The sequence below is a fragment of the Ctenopharyngodon idella genome, chromosome 17, assembly GCF_019924925.1.
Source record: "Ctenopharyngodon idella isolate HZGC_01 chromosome 17, HZGC01, whole genome shotgun sequence".
NCBI lineage: Eukaryota > Metazoa > Chordata > Actinopteri > Cypriniformes > Xenocyprididae > Ctenopharyngodon > Ctenopharyngodon idella.
The window spans coordinates 26,048,500-26,073,682 of record NC_067236.1 but is presented as its reverse complement, the minus strand read 5'-3'; the positions used below and the strand labels follow the sequence as shown (position 1 = coordinate 26,073,682).

Genomic DNA, 25,183 nt, shown 5'->3' with positions numbered 1-25,183 from the left:
TCTCTACACGTGGGAAGATCCACTTATTTGTATATTAAGCGTTAAGCTGCCTCTGCAAACAGTTTAGGTACATGAGACGTTAGGTGGTGGGAAATGGTCTCTAGTTGAGGCGAAGGCTGCACAGGTGAGAGAAAGCAATTTTGTTCTTGTATGAGAATACTTCAGTCTGCATGACATCCGGTCTGTGGTTTCTCAGCTTGGTCTTAGTTAAGATGATGCATGGCTGGAAAGTGTTAACGGTCGTATTTTTAAAGTGCCCTTGAACAATCACAGAGTAACTGTCTTGTGTTCTCCCACCCTTTAAAGTGGTAACTGTTATTTTTTTTCTTTGTCCTCTGAAGTGAAGTGTATCTTCATGTAGTAGCTGCGGCTTCTTCTGACCACAGAACCAATTGCATGTTAAATAAATTATATTAGGGTCGTGTTTACCTTTTTTTTTTTTTTTTTTCTTCTTTTTCTTTTTTTTTTTTTTTAATTTTTGCAGATGCATGCAGCTGAGTTTAAATGGCTAATGCGTTTTGCCTCCCAGAATAACATCTATTTGCTTTGAGGCACAACTGTAACAGAGCTTTGTTTTTCAAGAGACCAGACTTGTCACCCTTAGTCTGTAGTGGCCTGTAATGCCCAGCATTTAGAGTCAGTTTTCATAAATAAATAAAACTGTTGGGAAGGGTTTAATTTCATCTATTGGGAATTGATTGGATTATGAAACATGGTCTTTATTTGACAGGTGGTTGAATAAGATTTTAGCAGAAAAGGAAAGTAAATTTATAGCCAAAGCAAGTTATTACACTTTGAAAAAAGATTACAAAGACGTTCACAACAAGACCAAAAACGTATATTAAAGTCACCATATAATCAAAATTGAATACTTAAAATCTTTTTTTATGGAATATTGCAGTGTTTATTATAAATTATCTGTGCACATCATTATTTTAATTTTGTCCTCAAAATCTTTAATCAAAAACATCAACTTCCCTTCACAAGGACTTCTCATCTCTGATGACTTGTGCATCGACGCCAGGACAGGACGACAATCCCTCCCTTCAGTTTTTTTCTCATTCGAAAAGCTGTTTCACTCAGGTAAACATCACATTATGACCAGCACTTCCGTTCCATGCTGACTTTATTACAATAAATAAAAACTTAAAGCTTAAGTATTATTTATTCATCACTAGAGCCACCAAAGGAAATTGTTACTGTTTTCAAACAAGTAAAAACATATATTCTGCCATTGGTCGGCTTGACATTCCTGCCCCAAACTCTACCAATGGAATCAATGCTGATTTGAAGGGCTGCTCAAACGGCATCCTTATAGTTGTCTTTGCAAATTATGATGAGATGGGGTAGTAAATTGCCTCTAAAATTAGTATTTGCATTAGAAAGAGGGAGATTCTGGGCAAAGTGACGTCACTTTGCACAGGCCCCACCCACGACTGCTGATGAAGTCTGCCATATTAGCATAGATCCCGCCCAGAGTGAGTTGTACCAAAGACTATAGAATAACACAAGATGCGTCACTCATATTGTTTTGAATGGGAGAAAGTGCAACGCGCAATATGGTGGAATAAGAAACACGAGATGTGCATTTAGGACTGCGCATGCGCATTAGCTTGAGCCAGCCTGAAAAATACCGTTTTTTGTCGTGATTCGAGCGTTTAGAAACAAAATTTATGAGACAGTTGTTGTCAGATTTCATTGGTGATTTCAAATATGAGATTTAATTGAAAGCTTGGCAAACGGCTTTGAAAAATTTGATGTTATCCCATTCAAAGAGATTTGCATGCCCGAGAGGCGTTTCAAAGATGGCCGCTGAGTGAAATGACTTTGGTTGTACACAGTCCACCATTTTCTCCAGGCTGGAGCAGCTGTAGCGACAAGAATGTCTCGTAAGCGATTGAGTTGTTTTGTTGCTGGATGTAAGAGTGAACATAACTCTTCATGTACTCCTGCCATCAAAGCCGCTGAAGACGCAGTGGATTAGCTTTATTTTTGAAGAGAATGCGCCGCCATATACCTAAATTCGCTTATGTCTGCGCAAATCATTTTACACCAGACTGCTTTGTGAACGAATGTCAATACAAAGGGACAATACAAAAAACAGGTTTTGCTAAAAAGTAGTTACTCAAAGTTGGATCACTACCAACTGTTCGTGATCCAGCTTACAGTCTCCAGAGTGATATTGGATACGGCAGTAATAAAAGTGACAGCACGCACTTTATCATAGTTCATTGGAGTTGAGTTATGGATATAAAGATTACCAGTTTATTAAGCACCCCCCAAAAAGGCATAAGGACTGTATATATTTGTTTACTGTTAGTTGTAACGAGTGTTTCTGTGTACTTCGCTGTGTATTTTGATGATAATGCAAGGGAGAGAGAGAGAGAGAGTTTATGACTTTGTTTATTAAGCTCTTACAGTGATTTTCTGGAGTGAAAATGGACGCTTCACCTTTTGTGTAAAGTACAATAAACAATAAAATCATAAACAATAAAATCATAAAACATAAGTTTTTTGGTAAATAAAAAAAAAGATGACAGCATAAGTTATAACCGCAATTAAACTAAACTATACCTGTTCTATCTCCATGCAGCATATATTCAATGGCTCTGTAGGCATTATTGTCCAAATCTGGTTCAGACTGAACACTTACCAACAGTTTGACATTATTAGTGCGTCCTGGACTCCTGACACCGGAGAATGAGCTCTTGAAGCTCTGCCATCTTAGGCCAGGAGCAGCAGCTCATTTGCATTTAAAGGGACACACACTAAAACGGTGCGTTTTTGCTCACCACCCAAAAATGGCAATTTTAACATGCTATAAAAAATGATCTGTTGGGTATTTTGAGCTAAAACTTCAGATACACACTATGGGGACATCAGAGACTTATTTTAAATCTTGTAAAAAGGGGCATAATAGGTGCCCTTTAAAAAAAAAAAAAAAACACACACTTGAATGTCTAAGATGAAGTGTGCTCTTAAAGCAGATGTGGTGCTTATAATGGAAGTAGCTATTCATAATTGAAGAGGCAGGACTGAAGGTCTGGGGATGAGCCATCAGGCCTGGCCTGGCGTGACCGGCCCATACCACTTTCAACCCTTGCTCTTTATGGAACTGACATGTGGAACGAGGAGTGGTTGAGTCCATGAAGAGAAGTGTGAAGAAAATGTTCGTGGTGGGTATGCACTTTTTTCCTAAGCGAATTAGTTTCGATGCTTCCTCGTGCTGTAGCTCTGAATATGCTGTTTAAGATTTTAATGGCTGAACTGATACCAATATTAGCGTCTTTTCCTCCGAGTTAACATATGCAATGGTACCCTGTGGTCACACTGAAACTCGGCTATGAGTTGAGTTATGAGCCAGCGCCTGGTTCACCATCTGTTAGGTCTGCTTTAAATCAAACTTTTAAAAGCACTTGTTTGTGAGATGCTTGGGTAAATATTTGCTAGACCAAAAACAGCTAATTAAAAGTCTTTCCTTTTTGCCATCACAAGGACAACACACACATACAGCTCGCCCAAAACAAGCCCTTTGCTCTGTACTGGCCCCAAACGTCCTGCTTGAAAGTAACAGAAGTTCAAGCTGCTTTCATATTCCTTTTCAGCAAGCAATATTTAATTTTTAATCCTATTTAAGCCAACTGGAAATAGTATTTTGCAACAGTGAAACCACGGCATGTATAATTGATGTCTTGTCTTAGCTAATGCAGTGGGAATGTTTAGCAGCCGAAGGAGGGAGAGAGTGATGCATTGAGGAGCCCCTGGGCACCGGTGGAGGCCGCTCCACTATCCAGACGGAGAAAATGGGCCCGTGCTGCAGATCTCCTCGCAAATGCAAATGGCATGCAGATAAGAAGCCATAAATCCATTGTGTGTGACGTTCCCAGTGCCGGCACTTTCCTGTAGTGCTCGCCTGTGACATGCATACGCAGACTGACCTCTCGCCACTGGAACAGAGAAGGGGCCCCACCAGAAATGATGGTTATATATTTGGATGGGCAGTTGACATGACATGCAATTTTACTGTCCTCGATGAAGAAGGCGAGTCATTTTTTATTGCCTTGTATTTAATCATTTAGCTGGAGAGCAAAAAACATCAATTTTGCCTGTAAAAAAACAACAACAAAAAAAACATTTCAAAATTGTTTAAATTGTATAATGAGAATTACATTTAAAATTAGTGTGTGTGTATATATATATATATATATATATATAGAGAGAGAGAGAGAGAGAGACAGAGAGAGAGAGAGAGAGAGAGGACATAACACACACAGTTTCTGCCAGTCTCATGTTAATCTTGAAGACCTACAGAGTAGTATTGCATCCTTCATATCTCCGAAGAGTCTTTAGTTTTATCAGATTTATTAAAGACAGATACAGCTGTACCGATTCTTTCCAAAAACAGTCAAATTCCTGGAGGCGTGCTATGGGCGGAGCTAAAGAGTCACAACACACACAATACATCATCGTATTATCTCTGGATAACTTTTGATTCACTATACGTTCATGTTGTTTACATTATATGCACTGACATCTGATGCAGTTTTACTTAACGCCTGTGGTTCCGACTCATGACTGGGATCTTTTATCATTGGGACCACTCCATCTTTTAGTTTCAAACGATCTGCAAATCCAGCGTCGAACTGGGCCTTGTTTATAAAACATTTGTCACCGAAATGCCAGGAACAAACAAACACACTTGCACAACTCCGTTGCTGGCCCGGAGAAACAAACTGCATCCACTGTTCCCTTAACGCTGGGTTCTTTTGGAAGCTGAACAAGGTTATTTTTCCCTCACAACCAAAAACACACTTCTTTGGTGACATTGTTGATTTCGTGGTCTAAAAACAAAATGACAAATCTTTCTTGAGCAAGTCTTGTGAAGCGAAAAAAAAAAAAACTTTATGAAACTTATACGAACCCTGAAGGAGTGTATTTGGCACAGAAATACTCCGTCATACGTCCAACTCATTTTTTGAAACTTTGGCCATGTTTAGCCTGAGAATAACTCTTTAACAGTGTAAATAAGTCAGAATGCATGAAATAGCATTAGACATCCCCTTTAAAAAACAGTTGTTTTGTGGCAGCAACTCTGTCCTGCAGTCTAATTAAGTATTAAATAAGTTAAAAGCATTACATATTCGGTTGGCTGCATCATTTTGGGGGCTGTTCACACAGTGATTGAAACTAGAGGCATTGCAACAGAATAAAAACTAAATGCTAGTGTTATTTGATGCATTTTTAAAGGTTTACCTTAACAGCATTTAAAAAACTTGCCACTTGTAACATGAGATGTTAAAAAAACAGCAAGATACATGACAATGATCGAAGATGTCTGTTTGGCACAATGAATGTCAATCTTTTTTTCTTCTTGTTTTTTTTTTTGAGACTACTATCATCTATGAAACCATCTTTGAGGATCCCCTGGCATCATTAAAGGGTTAGTTCACCCAAAAATGAAAATTCTGTCATTAATTACTCACCCTCATGTCGTTCCACACCCGTAAGACCTTCGTTCATCTTCGGAACACAAATTAAGATATTTTTCATAAAATCCAATGGCTCTGTGAGGCCTGCATTGCCAGCAAGACAATTATTACTTTCAATGCCCAGAAAGCTACTAAAAACATATTTAAAACAGTTCATGTGACTACAGTGGTTCAACCTTAATGTTATGAAGTGACAAGAACATATTTTCAACAATATCTAGTGATGGGCAATTTCAAAACACTGGTTTGGAGCCTGTATCAAACTGCCAAAGTCATGCCCCCCAGTGTTGAACCATTGAAATTTCGAAACACTTAAGCCTCGTTTACTAAAAATCACATGACTTTGGCAGTTTGACACCCGTTTGATACACGCTCTGAACCACTGATTCGAAACAAAAGATTTGTAAAGTTTTGAAGCTGCATGAAGCAGTGTTTTGAAATTGCCCATCACTAGATATTGTTGAATAAAGTCGTTATTTTGTTTTTTTTGGCGCACAAAAAGTATTCTCGTCGCTTCATAACATTAAGGTTGAACGACTGTACTCACATTAATTGTTTTAAATATGTTTTTAGTAGCTTTCTTAGCATTGAAAGTGATAATTGTCTTGCTGGCAATGCAGGCCTCACTGAGCCATCGGATTTTATGAAAAATATCTTAATTTGTGTTCTGAAGATGATGGTCTTACGGGTATGGAATGACATGAGGGTGAGTGATTAATGACAGAATTTTCATTTTTGGGTGAACTAACCCTTCAACGTATTTGACAACTAAATACATTCATGTATTTTGTAATTTATATAATTCAGTATTCAGTCATTTTATAAGTTATATTTAAAAAAAAATATGACATGGGGAGACCAGGTATAGTTGTAACAAGGGGAGAGTTGTAACACCACCAATTCCAGCAATCAGGGATAAGCTAGGAGTCCTATAATCATTTCATTATTTACCCACTTCCTCCCAGATCCCATATGAATGGTTGCTAATTTTGTATGGACACCCTGGCATTACGTCAAGAACTAATGGTTGAAAAACACTGGTCTAGCACATTGACAAGCAAAAGCAAGTAAATGATGTATGGACACAACACCACATTTGTGTGAACAGCCTCTAACTGTTGGAAACAATGGCTAAATTCAGAATAGCATGCTAGGATACCACTCATGCTATCTTTATATGGCAGAAATAGTAAGAGTCCATCCATCTAGAAGTTTTAAATATGCTTTTTAATGAACTCGTGAAGATAAACGTCATTTAAAAATACACATTTTCTCATATAAAGTTTAACCTAAAATATTGATGTTGAAAAAAGAAAGTTAGTGTCCATGTACATTTGTCTACACAGATATATCTGGACTAGATCTCCAACTTGCGGCCCATGGAAGGAGACGTCTACACCTATCTTTTCTGCCTCATTTCTTCATGCAGCTAGTGAATCTTCGCCTGCCACTGGTAATAGGGTAGGACCGTGCCCCAGAAACACAAAGAGGGGGGAGAGGGGAGAGCCTGACCGACCATACCACAGCTCGGCCATCCCCACAGAGTTGTTAATTCTCCTCACCCTGTACCGGCACGAATGAGGGAAACATCATTCTCTATTCTCCCAGGTCAGAGTGGGAACAATTAAGTGTAGAGGGCGCATGGAGTGCGCGGCGAGCCGGCCGACAGTTGATGAATGTGTGGGCAGGCTGCAAGTGACAATATGCAGACAAGCGAGATCATTTGCAAATGGATGCAGGGAGACACAGTGAGGGAGCAAGAGAGACGCAGTGGCACGGGGCAGAACAGGGGGGAGGGTTTAACCCTTTGCGGGTGTCGCTCTCAAGGAGAAAGGAGGCAAAACAGGACCAGGCCAGAAAATATCAATACGTTGGCCCAGCAATTTATTTGAGGGTGTGAAATTCGATATGCACACCTAGACTTGTGATGTATCTCTTAAGGTGCAGAGAGCAACTAAAATAAATGAGATGGTCATGGATTGGTCAGGTTATTGGGTTTTTTACACCACAACATAGGTCATGTTCATTTCACACCTTTCATGGTCTATAGCATTCATAGTTCATGTAAAAAGGACTTTTGTGGTGAAAATAACTACATTTTCCACCAAAATACTGAAATAAAACTGTGGTAACTTGATATTAACCACCACTTTAATAAAAAAAAAGAGATCTGTTTTAAGATCTTGAACCAATTTAGCTTTACAATAGTAACAAACAAGATTTTTACATTTTCTGAAGCAGGCTATATGTGAGTGGTACTTGCAAGTTCTGAGTGGTTAGCATTCTGCTATGTGGTTGCTAAAGCATTTAAGGTGGGTGCTAGGATATTCAATACTCACAAACTAGATTTTTATTTTAGTGGGACTTAACTTAGCAAAAGTCACCACTATGTGGCTGATGTTCTGAGTGGTTAGCATGCTGCAGTGTTTTTAATGTGTTTTGGGTGGTTACAAGGTATGCTAGGTGTTTGCTAGGATGTTCAGTTTTCACAAACTAGATTTTTTTTTACATTTTCTGAAGAAAATGTGAGTGGGACTTGACCTTACAAGTCACTGCCATGATGCTAAAGTGTTATGAGTGGTAGCTTAGATGCTCTAAGTGGTTAGCATGCTGCCATGTGATTATTAGGTGGTTACAAGTTTTCTAAAATGTTCAGTACTCACAAGCTAGATTTTTATGTTTTCTGAAAATAATGTGAGTAGTACTTGTCTGTCAGCAGTTGTAAGTAAAATTCTGCAGTGGTTAGCATGTAGCTGTTAATGTGTTTCGGGTATTTACTAAGTGTTTACTTCCGCACGTCTCTAGATATTACTTCAGTCTCTCCTTAAATGTAAGTTTATTGGATTTTTCTTCCTTTGATTTATCACCTGCCAGTTGAAAATCTAAGGTAAGATCGCTTAGAAATGTATTAGCACACCTCTTCAACAAAAGGATTTGATGTATCATTCATGTTTGTAGCACAAACAGTACGGCACAAGTTGGGCAACAAACGCCATCCTAGACCTGTGGCAGGCAAGAGAAATTATTGCAAGTTTATTCTCCAACTTTCATATATTATTTGTATTATGTGCGGTCAAAAGCAGTCAAGCAATGTCCCGTCGCTCTCTTAAGAGCGGCTGCTTATGTTGATGGGTAAAGGATGATTTGAATCAAATCAAAGTCCATTACTCCAACAGTGATGGAAAAAGCAGCAGCGTTATCCAGTGTAATCTCACATTAATCATGCTCTCTCCTGATATGTTAATCCGACTGCATCTATATTTAATGCCGGGAAGACGTTCCCCTTGATACATCACTGAAGAGCTGTGGTAAATAGAGTGCTGTAGGGGTGTCAGAATATCCACACGGTTGACTCCTTGTGTGCTCCGAGCTCCGCTAATGAAAAAGAAAAGCCCCATGCGTTACAGGGAAATGAGGCAGTACTGAATGACTACAGACAGTCTTCAGCCCAGTCAAAGATGAAGCTCTACCTTTATTCATCTATCTTTTCATCCACCACCCCCTCCTTTTGTTTCTCTGTGTACCTTCATAGAAAAGACACTCTGTCTATCATGACAGAACCCTCCCCCATGCAGTGACATTGGGCAATCAAATGAGGCTAGGTTTGTGTATCTATATGCATGCGGTGTGTGTGTTGAGATCTCCATATTAGGGTCTATGCACTGTAAGGCACCCGTCCTAGCGGTTTCCTCACCTCTCTGTGTCTTAATTGACCTCCAGGTGGAAAATGAGCTGTGGACAGCTGACTCCACGCCTTCACTTACCGATCTGACATGTAGATCAATCACGGTGTTGATCCTAATACCCTTAACAAGGTGTGTCTGGGACTCAGAGGACATGTCAGCCCACTACAGTGTCTCTCTCAGTCTCACTTGTACTCTTTGTGTCCTTTTACTGCAGTGCAGGTCCGTGTTCATCTCATTATTTGCTTTGGATAGTGCCAGTGCCAGTATCAGTGGTCCACCATAGAAAACAAACAGATCAGATCTTGAATGAAGATGTGTCAAAAATTTAAATGGAAGTGTAGGGCCTAAAACTAACTTTTTGTCCCACCCGCCTGGCTAGTGACTTAAAGGATTAGTCCATTTTCAAATTAAAATTTCCTGATAATTTACTCACCCCCATGTCATCCAAGATGTCCATGTCCTTCTTTCTTCAGTCGAAAAGAAATTAAGGTTTTTGATGAAAACATTCCAGGATTATTCTCCTTATAGTGGACTTCAATTGGCCCCAAATGGTTGAAGGTCAAAATTACAGTTTCAGTGCAGCTTCAAAGGACTTTAAATGATACCAGGCGAGGAATAAGGGTCTTATCTAGCAAAACGATCGATCATTTTCTAAAAAAAAATTAACATGTATATGCTTTATATAAACAAATGATCGCCTTGCAAGTACCGTGGACTACATTCAGACTTTCGTATTCTTCAAAAAGCTTACGCTGTATGTCCTACACCTTCCCTATTCAACTTAGGGAATGAACGCGGTGCCAGTTCCGTTTTTCCCGTAAATATAATAGGGAAGGTGTAGAACATACAGCGTAAGCTTTTTGAAGAATACGAAAGTGTGGTCTGGCGGAAGCACTTGCAAGGCGATCATTTGTTTATATAAAGCATATACATTTAAAAAATTTTTTTAGAAATGACCAATCGTTTCGCTAGATAAGACCCTTATTCATTGTCTGGTATCGTTTAAAGCCCTTTGACGCTGCACTGAAACTGTAATTTTGACCTTGAACCGTTTGGGGCCAATTGAAGTCCACTATAAGGAGAATAATCCTGGAATGTTTTCATCAAAAACCTTAATTTCTTTTCGACTGAAGAAAGGACATGGACATCTTTGATGACATGGGGGTAAGTAAATTATCAGGAAATTTTAATTTGAAAGTGGACTAATTCTTTAAGAAAATGTACAGGCCAAAACTATTTTTTTTTACCAGCCATGAAACAAAAACAGGCAGTCATGATAAAAATCACATACCTCTATTCCAATTTCGATGCCACGGCTAAAACTACTATCTTAACTAATATAATTTTAATAGCCTATATTTTTAAAGACAAGTAAACTGTCAGTAATAAAATAAGAACAAGTAATCAAATTACAAGCAATAGCACAAATAAATATAATACAACAAAGATGCAATGAAATAAACAGTGCTTTTCATGCAGGTCTAAAAGTAGTTTTTAGGTACAGAAATTTAGTAAAGTAGGCTACTCAAATAAATAACACTGCATGACTATGTTATTCATATTAATTCACTGCAAGACTGTGTTATTCATATCCTTTTTAAAGTTCAAGAGCAGTGAGTGATTTCCCCCCTTTGTTTGGTTAAAGAGATAGTTCACCCAAAAATGTAAATTCTGTCATCATTTACTCACCCTCAGGTTGTTCCAAACCTGTATAAATTTCTTTGTTCTGCTGAGCACAAAGGAAGATATTTTTATGAAAGTTTGTAACCAGGCCACTTTGGGACACCATTGACTTCCATAGTAGGAAAAGAAATACTATGGCAGTCAATCGTGCCCCAGAACTGTTCTGTTACCCACATTCTTCAAAATATCTTCCTTTGTGTTCAACAGAACAAAGAAATTTATAACAGGTTTGGAACGAGGGTGAGTAAATGATAACAGAATTGTCATTTTTGGGTGAACTATCCCTTTAAACTTTAAAAATGCAATCAGCAGCAGGAGTATTAGGATTAGGTCACTTTAAGAGCAAATGCGCGCACGAATCATGCCTTTTCTTTCTCAACTGAAGACATACATGACTGTAGCTGTGTCTCATTTCGAAAGCCGCCTTACCGCTGCACACGACATTCGCATCCGACTGTCGTATTTCGCCCCCTAGCGGCAGTCGCACGGAACTTTGAAATTGGTCGTGAAGCAACCGTTACCCTCGGCTTATTGCATGGTAAACTGAACGATTTTAATGAATGTAATGTTAATGCATGTATGAATATATCCATACAAAGCAAATGACCCTCAATACATCTAAAATAAAAACATAGTAGATTTTATAGAGGTAATCAATGTAAAAATTGATTTAATAATTATAATTATAAATCTTTTTTTCTGACATAATTATTAATAACCGCCGTTTTACAGAAATAGTGTTTACAGAATAAAGTTAAAGTGTTAAAATATTGGTAATTCTAACTTAGCGCTCATAGTTTTGATTAGAATACATCATATCCGGTCGGCCGGTCGCATACGGTCTAGCCGCAGAAGTTCAAATATTTCAACGCATCCGAAGCTCAAATCGGATCCGAAATTTCCGCATTCGCATATGATCGGAACTCCACGCAGCCCCCGTACTACTCTCCATTGGAAATGAATGACTTCCGGTCCAACGGCTGTCGTTTGTCGTTTGCAGTGGAAAGGCGGCGGAAGGCTGTGTCCTCCGGAGGTTGCATTCGAAGGTTGCATGCATTGAGGCTGTATCATTTCAGAAAAGTAAGTAGGACTCTCCGAATGAGACCTTCGAATGCGTCCTTCTTTTACAGGAATTCGGAGGATGCATGAGGTGTATCCTTCGCTGCTGCAGATAGCCCACAATTCTTTGCGTCACTGTTAACAACCGTCATTTATTTGAAAAATAAAATATAGCGGCCGCGGCAGATGTACATGTACAGTACAAGTAAAGATGTGGTGTTTAATTGTAAGTAATTTCAAGCTTGTTTTTGTTTTAAACTTTGTTCTTCTTAATATCCCCCTCTTTTGTCTCTGCAACAGATATATATTGTACATACACTACAGCTCCTCAAGCATTACCTAAAATAAAACAAGTGAATATATTTTCTTTTCAAATTACTTTCCAAATTTATAAATAATTTTCATTAACTTATCTGTTGTGAGAGCGCAATGATGCTGCCGTGAACGTGTTGGCATAGCAACGTGATACTGCTGTTTGTTCTATGAAGGACGTCTCCTTTAATTCTGGTTAAGGACACTCCGTATACCGCATCCTTCACAGGATGCGTCCTCAGGAGGATGCAGCCTTCGAAATTAAATGAAATGAGACGCAGCTTGTGTTTACTAGGATACTCACTGAGACGGAATTATGAAGAAAACTCAACTTAGTATTTGCGAGCTGTCTGAAGGCGCTTTCAGGGCGTGCAATTCGAATGTTTCGGAGGTTGAACTTCCCACAGCGTGCCATTTTGCGTTTTCTAGCGTTTGAATATTTACAGTAGAAAGGCTTAACTTTTCGTCATGGTGAAGCACTGACCCGTCAACTGTCCCGAGTGTCGGTCACGTTTGTTCACGTTCATGTTGTCTTAACATTGCATTGTTAGAATTCATAAAAATGTTACCGGCCATCTGGCGACTGACAGTTTTATATACTCGCCAACACCGATTTTTATTTTTTGCATTTGGTGCTTGGCGAGTGTTAATTTTAGGCCCTGGAAGCAAGTCAGCTTACTATATGTTTACAAAACAGAAGGAGAATTACAAGCTGAAATAAATTGTCCATGCAAGTGTCCTCCGGTGCTTTATGCTGATCAGAAAGGTGATGATTCAGACTTCATTTCATCCATACGTATACTGTACCTTGTGGGCTGCTGGTAACAAAGTTAAGAAATATTACAAATCAGCACTGAATTTATTTCTTTTATTTATATAATCAAACCCCCCCCCTCACACACACACACGCAAAAAAAAAAAAATAAATAGAATATTGATATATTATGTGTATTTTCACTGCAGAAGTCTTAAACGTTCAAGTAAGGAAAGAACAAGCATGATGTTGCTAGTCAAACAACAAACCACGAAGTGTAGACTAACTATGCAAGTATTGTTTTTTTTTTTTTTTTTTCTTACCATAAACATTTAATGTTAGATTTCTTTGGTTCTTTTTTTTTTTTTTTTTTTTTTTGTAGCGTCCTTATTTAATTAATAATTCAGCTGAATATTCAGCTCCCATGCTAACATTTGTAAGGCTGCTAGCTACTGACTGAGGTAAGTGACTGAGTTCTGAGCAAGTTTGAGAGTGGGACCAAATACATCAAATGTTAAATAGCAAGTTATCTGAAAAATATAATGTTTTCATCTAGTTGTTTCACATTCAAAGCACCTTTTTAGAAGTGTATCAATCTATAACAACATGTATTATTTTATTCTATCACTTTAGATGCAATAACAGACATAATCGTTAAACATCAGCGATTGGCTCCACAGTTTTAATTACCATTGTTCGGAACTCCTCATCTGTATATTCAAACAAATGTGTCTTTATTAGAGAAAATGATGTGAGGAGAGCACCACATTTGTCCCACCGAATCCTGTCGAAGCGCAAAAAATTTATCAACGTGAAATCAAATTAGACCGGGACAAACTAATATGACATTTCATTTTTATGAATAATTACTGCTTCAAAAAGTCCCTTGCGGCCTCCCCTGAAGGAGATCAAACTTTTAATGCTCTTAAAATTGTCTGCCATAATTTATTTATGGCATTTTATATACTTTGTTGCCTCGAGATCCCTTGAAAATACTTCATTGTATCTGGTGCAGCTCTCCCATAATAGAATTCTGGCTCATGTCACACCGAAAGTGATAGAGAGCATGTTGTGTTGTTTTCACTGTGCACATTTCTGTAATAAAAGAATAACATTTCTGTGCTGGGGAAAACGAATTTTGTCTTTTGTGAGATCAATATACGACTGCATGAAGAAACATAAGGAGAAGAGAAAGAGAAAATGGATGTCTTAGTTCCGGTATGTGGCTTTGAGGACCTTGGCTTGTCTTCAAACTCGTGTTCTTTCTCTGGAGAGAATATACACATTAAAAGTCATGCTCTCTTTTAGGTGGATACTACGACCGCTAGACCAGCATGCCCTCTGCGATCTAACAAATGCAACCTGGTAAAAGAACTGCTCAAGAGACCAGTGTCACCAATGCCAATCACAGGGCCTCTGCGGGAACTGTACAGACAAGACAGGTGAGGTGTTGTGTTACACCATTCACATTTTGTAAAACGGTCCTGACATCAGTGTTTCTCACTTTCACGGTTTTCTTCAGCTGTTTATTCAAGTACTTGACCCTAAAGAATGAATCATATGACAAAATGGCTGTAAAATGTGTTTGATGCAAAGAGAGTAGTGTAAGGATCTGCTGGGGTAGTTTAGTCTCAGATAAAACGCTGTGGGTCTGATCTGATTGGCTGGCTTGCACACGATTTCAGGTTCAAAGGTCATGTAAGGCTACACTCATGGCTCATGGAATTGCAGTTTTTTTTACAAATATATTCTATTGCATTTCAGACAACAGAGAATTGTTGTATACCTACTTTAAAATAACCATTGGAACCACTTGGTCAAATCACCCCTAACATCAGTAATTGTAAGTGTAATTTGAAGTCAGCTCAAAGATGGCAGTTATTACATGCCCAATATTAAGACAGAAATGTATTTTAAAAAGTATTTTATATGTGTGTGTGTGTGTATAATGTAGCGTTATGTCAGGGTTTTTCACTTGGTTTGGTGACAGAGCTCTGACACTCCAAATGTCTTGTTGTTGTGAGCGTGCAGTTTCGAGTTCGCTTGGACATGCTCTTCTGTCCATGCAAGTTGTTTTGTGTGCGGAGTGTGGTGTTCGGATCGTGGCACTTCGGTCTAGTTTGGTTTCAGTTCATTGTCGAGGTTCAGTAATTCATGCTCCATGTGTTTGGCTGCATCCGAAATTGCATACTTCCCTACTATATAATAGGCGAAAAACAGTATGTGAGAGAAGTATGTCCAAATTTACAGTAGTCATAAAAGAGTAGGCAGGATGACCTACTACTCCCTGTGAGATTCTGAAGTCTGCATATGATGGACACTTTACCATCCCATGAGGCCACGGGAGAGGATTTGTGAATGGCAGTGAAACAATGTAACTGACGTTGGTAGGTCATATGTTAATGACAACATGGCGAATGTAGTACGTCCGGATTACATTCATACTACACACATACATTCTTGAACGTACATTTTTAGCGGTCGCAGAGTATTTAATTATTCAAAATAGGTACCTACTCGAGTGTATGAGATTTCGGACACAGCCTTTGACTTCTGTTGTTTTGTTCTGGGTAGCACTTGGCTTGTGTTTTCATCAGCCATGTTCTTTCATATTGTCATGTTTTGTGTAGACATGCAGTCAGTGAAAGCTCTCATTGGCTGCATGATGTTTTGTTTGAGTCTCTGTTTTTGTCATGTTTGGTGTGATGGCTTGTCATGTTTGTTTCTATGTGCCATGTGCCCTCCTGTCTATTGTCTTTTTACCTGATTATTGGTTCATTTGTCCCACCTTCTCTCCCTCATTAACCTCCTTATGTCCTCTCCTATTTATTCTTCTTGTGTTTTTCAGTCCAGTGGCAGTTCGTTGTCCTCTGCACTTAACCCATCCAGTTAGTGCACACACATTAGGAGTAGGACACACTGTGGACACACACAGCAGTGGGCAGCCATTTTTTGCTGTGGCACCCGAGGAGTGATTGGGGGTTAGGTGCTTTGCTCAAGGGCACCTCAGTCATTTCCTGCTGGTATTGAGAATCGAACCTGCAACCTTTGGGTTACCAGTCCAACTCTCTAACATTAAGATTAACATTAAAATAATTTCAATAGTTTTAGTTAACAATAACAACAATGATATGATAAAAGATGAGGATAAGTCATATTATTATTAATATTATTAGATTAGATAATTTATTAGATTATGTTAAATTCATAATAATCCTTTTTAATAATAATACTCCTTTTTCATAATAATCCTTTTTAACAATAAAATATGCATTTCTCATTTTACATCAGGTTTGAACAAGGCTTATCCAATAAGAACAATCAGAGCTGAAACAATGTTTTTTTTTAATCCAATTTCAGATTGAACCACCCCTAAACTCCTAGAAAAATAAACTGTGATTGTTCACTTTATGGACCCTATCATACACCCGGCAAAATGCGGCGCCAGGCGTGACGCAAGTGTTTTTTGCTAGTTTCAGCCCGACGCAGTTACCATTTTCACATTCGCCACATTGTTTAAATAGCAAATGCATTTCCGTCCATTTGTGCGCCCATGGGAGTGCTGGTCTGAAAACGAGGTGTGTTCAGGTGCGTTGTTGGCGCATTGCTATTTTGAGGCAACTGAAATAGACTGCGCCATTGACCAATATATATAATATATATCGCAATATATATATTTTTTTTGTTATTTAAAGACCGTTAGTAATATGCGCCTATATGCGGGTGCACAACGCGTGTACACTCTGCTTGTTACACACACAGGGACGCGCAACAGCACACAAACATGCCAAATATTAAAAATAAAAGGATTACAATGTAAAAGATTATTATTGTGTGCATAAAGTTAAAAATGCTTTGGTAGAATCCAGCTTGTCCCGTAGATGGTCTGCTCGCGCGCTTTAACCTTGTACACAAGCAGATCCGTTTCCTCGCTAGAGAAGCGTTCAGTCTTTCCGCTTGCAAATTCCACCATGTAAATAGCGAATCTGCCATGGCGTGAGCGTAACTGGCTTTTAAAGGGAATGGGCGATGAGACTCTGGTTTATTGCACGTTACTGATTGGTTATTGCATGTTATGCCTAAAACACACCCATGACTCATTAAGAGACTAGGGACAACCATTTCAGGCCATGTGCCGACCATTTTTCCCGTCGTTAAACTAGCAAAAGTGGATTTGGACACACCCTAAGTGCACTTGCACTGTGTGCTTTAGACCATGCGCTTAGATTGTTAAAATATGGCCCTAAATGTTTCCTGGTTAATTGTACAGTTCTTGGCTATTTTAATGTGGACCAGGCTTTATGCTGATGGTCAAAAGTCTGGCTACACAAGGCTACAGCTGCAGCATCAGACTCTCCTTCACCTTTTCCTGACCCCCTGTAGTCGAACACTCTGACCCTGCTGAGGAGCACCAGTCCCTGAGGAGTGACTTCAGCTCCACTGGCCTCTCTTCATCGGGTCTATCTTTACGATGAACTTTCTCCCCTCTCTCTTTCTCTGCATTCCTCCTCCACAGACATTGGTCCTGACAGTGGGACGAGTTGGCCAGCTGGAAAGCCAGCGTGCCACAAGCCATCTCGTCTCCTCTCCTTGGTGCCTCCACCTGAGCGGCCAGCTCCTGTCAGCCGGGGCCCCTCGCCCCCTTCACCGGTCATCCAACTCACCGGGTCCTCCGTTTCTAGGTCAGGGTGGCGGGAAAGTGGCTGTGATGCATATATGGTTGGACACTAAGGCATCTCCTGTTTTCAATGAGTGGACTGTGAAAAGTGCAGTTCACCAGTGCGGTGTGAAAAATCATAGTTGATCAAAGGTGAATGTGGCGTCACCTCGTCTCTCTTCCTCTCTGTCTCTATCTGCTTTTCTAGCTCAAGGAGAAGAAGTGCGGCAGGACACAAGATCTTTCTTAAAGGATTTTCACAGGAAGACCAAAGACTGACCGCGCAGCAGAGAGTCACGTATCACAAAAGCTCTCAGTAATTTACATTATTTTTCATTTTATGTCATAAAAGAATAGTTCACCCAAAATTTGAAATTCTGATTCCATTTACTTGTCATTTGCTGTTATTTCTTCTTAGGAACATAAAAGGAGATGTTTTGCAGAATGTCCAGGATTCTCATGTCCATACAACAAAAGTGGACGGTGAGTTACTCTGTAGAGCCTCCCAAAAAGACAGAAACATAACGTATAAAGTCATGCAACTCATGTCTAAAGCCATACAAAATAGGGATGCAAACTATATAAAATTTTTGGCAGATATAGCGATAAACCAATAATTATTTTCATGTTATAGCTGATAACTGATAAATTGCCAATATTACAGTTCTATATTGTTGTGTATAAATGAATTAAAAATAAAAGCCTGAAAACTAAAACAGATCCCCTAAAGGGACATGATGGTGGAAAAAATATGAAATGGTAGGAAAAATAAGAAACTTTGCGTTCGGTTGCAAGCCTTTTGAGTATTTTGAGAGTGAATGCAAAGATTCTTGGGGGAACGCAAAACTTTTGCAAGAGAACAAAAAGCACTGAAATATTTTTTTCCCCCCATCTCATATTTTTTCCATCACCATGTCCCTTTAGGGGCTCTGAAAATCAATCATTTTAAATGCTACCTTTTAAAAAAAATGATATGATTATTAAGTCAAGACAACATATGTTTTTACATTACTTTAACCCATAATAATTTAAGCAATTTCAACTTCTTTTTAAGTTATACAAGATTCAAAAGTCAGTGTAATATAATTTAATTTGAAATGACTTTTGACTGATTATTCTTAAAAAAAAAAAAAAATGAAGGCAGCAACTGAACTTAAGTTTTTAAGTTCAGTTTTAAGTAGAATTTTTTTTTACAGTGTACGAGTGAATTTAGGCATCACAACATTATAATGCACAGTATAAAAAATGGATTTTTCAAGAAGTTTCTACAAAATATTAAGAACAACTGTTTTCAACATTGATAACAATAATAATAAATGTTTCTTGAGAAACAAATCATTAATATAAAATATTAAATAATATTAATATAAAAAATATATTAACCATAAAATATATTAAAATAGAAAAATGTTATTGTAATAATATTTCACTATATTACTGTATTTTAGGTCAAATAAAAGCAGCCTTGGTGAGCATATGAGACTTTCAAAAACATTTTAAAAATCTTACTGACCCCAAACTTTTGAACAGTAGTGATGAAGTACCAATATATCCTGCGTCCCTCCCTAATACGATAGTTTTGTGTTAAGAACAAGGAGAATGTTGGTTTAAAAAAAGCAATGTGTTACTCATTAAAAAATTGTGTTACATTGCTACTTTTTATAAAAAGATACATCACTTTTCTGTCTGAATGAGACTCCCTGTCTCCTCCAGATTGGAAGCGCACTCAAGTCATATGGACTACTTTAATTGAACTGGTTTAATGGCTACTTTCTTTGGGTGAACTATTCCATATGCAATTATAATAATGGGTAAAATGATAGCCGACAGGTAAATTATAGCTCAGAAAACTGAAAAAAACCCTGAAGACTTGGAAACCGCCAGTTTGTGTTGTGTCTGAACTTGCATATAGTCCTCACCGCGAAGTACCACACAGCAGGAACAAACCTCTAGAGAATAATCACAATAGAATTGTGCGTGTCTGCTGTTTACAGAATCAATTTCTGCGAGCGCTTGTTATAATGAGTTGAATTGTTATTAGTAAAGCATAATTACATTAAAATTGATACAGGCTCTCGGCAGCATGAGCCTTCGATGGTAATTCTCTCTATTCTTTGCTGATAGGGCACAACGCCTGTTGACATAGCAGTGCTCATTACTGCTTGATTAAAGACTTGTACTTTAACAGGAATTAGGCTCCTGAACTGTACACAGATACTCTTCATCTATTATTCAGTAGGCAATTAATATTTAATTGTGCTTTCATATTGGTGGAATGGCAACCTTTTAAATGTGACTGTGCTACCTCGACTGTTGTTAATTAAAGTGAGTGGTGCTAAGCACACACGCCAGCAGGAGTTATGAACACAACTGGCATTAGATGGGCTGGAGCAATCATACAATGGGCTTGTTAAAGCTCTGTACAGGACTGATTGCTTGTTGCCTTTGCAAATCGCTCTATAATACCTAAATGATACAATATGGGAGTGCGTGTTTGAGTTAAAAGATGATTATTCCTCTTCAACTTCTTTCTTATTTCTCATGCAGTCAGTAGAGCTTGTCATTTTCACCACTATGAAGCATTCAACCAGAGGAGGGCAGTAGCGGGTAGTTAATGAGTCAAATCCTGTAATTAAGGTGTCTAGCTCAATTCTCCCTGTGTTCCATTCGGAAGGGCTCATCCCTATGCCCTAATCCCTTCAAAGGGTTTACCCTCTGGAGTGAGAGCTTCGAAGGGATGAAGGGTGTAGGGGTCAAAAAAACTCTTCTTTTGGAACGCACTTCTGCGTCATCTTAACGAGACAATCAAGGAGGAGTAGATTGTGCAAGCTGCACCCTTTGTTTAACATTAGTTTATTTATTTTTGGTTCATCACCATATTGTATATTGTGTCTATGTATTTTAAACATTTAAATGGACTGATAAAGGGAGCTGTAAAGTATTTTTGTTGAAGTACAATGTCATTTTGAACATAATAATGTACCAAATCTAACTCGTATAAATATTACAGTAGTATAGAAAAATACTATACATACATTTATAGGTAAAATCGAACTCCGAGCCTCCTGTACCCATTCTGTGACGTCAAGCAACTTCCCTGTGCAAAGGATCATGGGGGCCCGAAGTGTCCATCAGTTGTACCCTTCGAAATCCTTCATTCCGAAGGGCCCTTTGAAGTGGCCAGTTTTGAGCACTTCGGTTTGGAACGACCCTTCAATATGGCGGCCATGATTATTTTCACTCCGAAGTACCCTTCGGAGGGCGATTCATCCCGTGTGGAACGCACCGTCAGATTCAAAGGCTGAAAAAGTTGAAAGAAATAATGCATGCATTTTGAACATGGGAAAATTCAAAGCACCTACCAACTGTTTAGCAAATCCTTCTTTTTGGGCCACCAAAAACTCAACTCAAGCCTCTTCTTGGTTGTCTTTGCAATTTGGGCAGGAGCAATGTCTTGCAGGAGCATTAAATGACTAGTAGTTCACCAATACCAGCAGCTAAAAAAAGCTCCCCACACAATGACACCTCTTTCTTCATGCTTCACTGTGGTAGAGATGCATTTATTATTATATTTCTCACCAGATTTTCAAAGACGCCACTCTGGAGCATCAGCATGCCACTCGTGTTTCATTGTGATTCATCACTCCACACTTCTTATATTCTGACAATAACTTCATTCTGTCTTTGATGTTTTCCTGAGACAGCAATGGTAGTGCTTGGTTAAGTTGTGCTTTTGCTTAAATTTTGCTAATTTCCTGACCAGTAATTGGTGGTCAAGACAATTACAAGCTTAGTGTTTAGCTATTTTGGGCTTGACCTGACTTTATTTATTTATTTATGTGTGTGTGTGTGTGTGTGCGTGTATATATATATATATATTACAGTGGTGGTCAGAATTATTGGCACCCTTGGTAAATATGATCAAATATGACTTTAAAAATAAATCTGCATTGTTTATCCTTTTGATCTTTAATTCATAATATTAGCAAAAATCAAACCTTTCATTGAAGGAAAAGAATTGAAAGTGGGGGGAAAATCACATTATGAAATAAATGTTTTTCTCCAAAACACATTGGCCACAATTATTGGCACCCTTTTATTCAACAAAGATGTTGATCCAGGAACACGTTGTACATGGCGAAATCAGGTTCTGCTAGATGATGTTAGCTTGATAGCATATTTACATCAGCAAAATTTGCAAGAGAACGTTTGCAGATCGTTGGAACATGAAAGTGCAAGTGGCAATTTCATCAAATGGACTGACACTCTCTTGCTCCTGCTCAGGGCCTGTGGCCAGTTGTATGAACTGCTTAGACTAGTCTTACAAATTAGTCGTCAAATTTTTTTTCTACAAGACAGGTAATATTTTTTTTTTTAAAGTCAGTTACATACAAAAAGTAAGACTGATTAGCTCTAACTGATTGTTCATGGGTCAGACTAGTTCTTAAAGTATTAGTTCACCCGAAAATGAAAATTCTGTCATTAATTACTCACCCTCATGTCATTCCAAACCCGTAAGCCCTTTGTTCATCTTCAGAACACAAATTAAGATATTTTTGATGAAATCCGAGAGATATCTGACTTCTTCAGAAAATGGAAGCGCTGGACTGCATCAACTGTGTAGGAGACCAACATGGAAGAGAAAAGATTGTTGAATAAAGTCGTTATTTTTGTTTTGTTTTTGCGCACAAAAAGTATTCTCGTTGCTTCATAAAATTAAGGTTGAACCACTGTAGTCACGTGGACTATTTTAACAATGTCTTTAGTACCTTTCTGGACCTTAACAGTGGTGGTTAAATTGCTGTCTAGGCAGGAGTCCAAGAGCTCTTGGATTTCATCAGAAATATCTTAATTTGTGTTCCGAAGATGAACAAAGTTCTTACAGGTTTAGAATGACATGAGGGTGAGTAATTAATGACAGAAGTTTTATTTTTTGGGTAAACTAACCCTTTAAGACACAGTCTGAAATTAGTGGCTATGTTTATGCAACCGTCACCGGGTCTCCTCGCGCTCAAAGCAGAACGCTCACCTCTAGACCAACAAGTCATTATTTTATTACTCCCCACTACTTTTTAAAACAAAGTGACATCCATTTAACCGATTACATAAATAATCACAAGGAAAATCTATTTAGAAAAAGAGTGCGTGAACTGGAGTGTGAATAGATATCACACGGTTCCTGCGAGCGCTGTGCACTGTATTGTGTATTCCACCTTTTGGGCTAGTGTAGCATGTAGTGTGCTGATGAGCCATCGATTTTAATTCCAGATAGAGGCAGATTGAACTGATAATCACAATTCTGTCTAAACTAATTTATCAGTCACCTCTGCATAATTAAGGGCAAGCACTGTATTGATAAGGGATTAAAGCATACTCGGATACAAGGCAGTACATTTCCTCTAACGAACGCATCAGACGAGACGCACGCTCTGTGGTCCCTATCAAACATTATTAGGCTAAAAAGGTTGATTTATCCATTCCTGAAAGAAGATCTTTTCCTGTAACACTGTACATTTCTGTGTTTTGAGATAGACACTCAAGTTTTTAACATATTACTTAGCTGCATGGCTGGAACATTGTATTGACCAATCAGCATCAAGGACCATAAATATTCACTTTTATTCTAGATCTAGCCCAAAAGTTCCTAATCAAGCCTGCATGTCTGTTCTCTTATTCTTGTTCCTCCCAGTACAATGTGGCACAGTCTGGCTGAAGGGGCTGACATTGAGATGGTAGATAACGCTCAATGACGGAGAGGCCGTTTGCTGCTGATCCTGGGGTGATGAATCACACGACCGGAGAGAGATGAGCTTGGAGCGCAGAGAAAAGAAATGTGAAACAAGAAGATAGTCGGCGGAGAGGCCAAAATTAAGGCCCTGTCGAGATGGCGATGCGGGGCTGGCAGAGGGGGACATGGCCAGTCTGCGAGGACCCCGTGTCGAGCCTGCAGGAGGGAGCGTAGCGTGATAAGGGAAGGTAGGACTTAATCTTCTAAAGTGCTGATGGTGCTGGATGGAGAAGACTACGACTGGAACTGCCGCTTTCAAAAAAGGACGCCATTATTCACCATCGAGTGCAGGGCCTGCGAAGATTGTACGCCTGTGTGTGCGTCTAAGAGATAGTGTGTGCGCAAAGACCTATTTGTGTAAAGTATGTATGGTGTCCCTCGAAACGCTGATTCCTGATAACAAGTCACGGCGACAAACAAATACAGCAGGTTCAGCCTGTGGGGTCACTGTGTGTGTGTGTGTGTGTGACATGTTGATTAACTCTGTCCACCGCTTACAGTCTGGTGTGAAAGAATCTGCATCACTGCTCAAATGGCAGTCTGAACATTATGATACAGCCAAAAACATGATTTATGCTATAAAAGTTAAGGTTGCAATCTGATTGGATGAGCCACATTCAAAACTGTCTGATATACACACACCTGTGTCCACAGATTAATTGAATTCTATGTTATTTACCAAATTTGCTACAAACCAGTTTTTCAAACTGGGGTTGTGAGGGTTTGCTTGGGGGTCTGTGGATCATTTGAGGGAGAAAAAAGATTGTTATATTTTTTAGGGCTGTCAAAGTTAACATGTTAACTTAATATTTATTAAATCTGTTTAACACAACCATTTTTGGCACATTCAATATTTAATATTATCTGGTGATCATTTTAATTTGATATTAGTGCTGTTTCATTATGCTTTCAGGTCAGAAATCATTTTATTTTTCAAAATGTCTTTCTTTCTTTCTTTCTTTCTTTCTTTAGAGCTTTTCACACTTTAAATAGTTAACCCTGGGTTATTCTAAACCCTGGGTAAAAGGAATCCTGGGTTATCTTGTTTCATGTTTCACACTGCTCATAATTTATCCGGGGTTAACAATTAATCCTGGACATTCGTAAAATGACATTTCACACTGTATAACCCCGGGTTAACGTTCTTATTTGCATATTTGCGGTGTCATTGACCTGTTAACATTAAAGCTCTAGAATTGCACATCCTCATAAGGGTTTTTCACACTGTGCTTAACCCCGGGTTATCGTCGTTCTAAACACCATTTTTAACCCCGGGCAAAGGAACATTTCACACTTGTAATTTAGAAGCGGGGTTAGCACCGCTTTTTACCCGGGGTTATGAAACCCTAGGGTTAGCACCGCTTTTGTGGTGCCAAAATTGTGAATGAGAAATGTGAAATGACATGGTGTTAGAATGTTATGACTAGATGCTTAGCAATGGCTAACCAATAGCATGCATCATGTGCTTCGGACAGTCAAGGAAACACTGCGCATTGTATATAAACTGTAAATTCGGTGTTTGAGAGGAAACATGTCAAATGCTGACAGAAAACTTGACAATTTGAGTGAAGAAGAGACCGTTTCATTCTTACCTTTATAGTCCGAAATGTCTATTTTCAGTATAAACTCGATAAGTACAGTCTGCAATACGAGGATGCGCAGTGCTAGAGCTATGTAAACAGGTCGCGTGCTGCGTTTATCCAGACAATGACACTGACACCGCAAATATGCAAATAAGAACGGTAACCCAGGGTT

At 38.7% G+C, this 25,183-nt stretch overlaps 1 long non-coding RNA gene across 1 annotated transcript; it reads left to right on the top strand.

The window, feature by feature from the left end:
- The first annotated feature begins 18,058 nt into the window (after positions 1–18,058).
- LOC127498812 (uncharacterized) lies at positions 18,059–24,260 on the top strand. The gene is made up of 2 exons (XR_007925986.1): positions 18,059–18,123; positions 23,330–24,260. It is a non-coding gene; the product is annotated as an uncharacterized LOC127498812 (long non-coding RNA).
- The last annotated feature ends 923 nt before the right edge of the window (positions 24,261–25,183 follow it).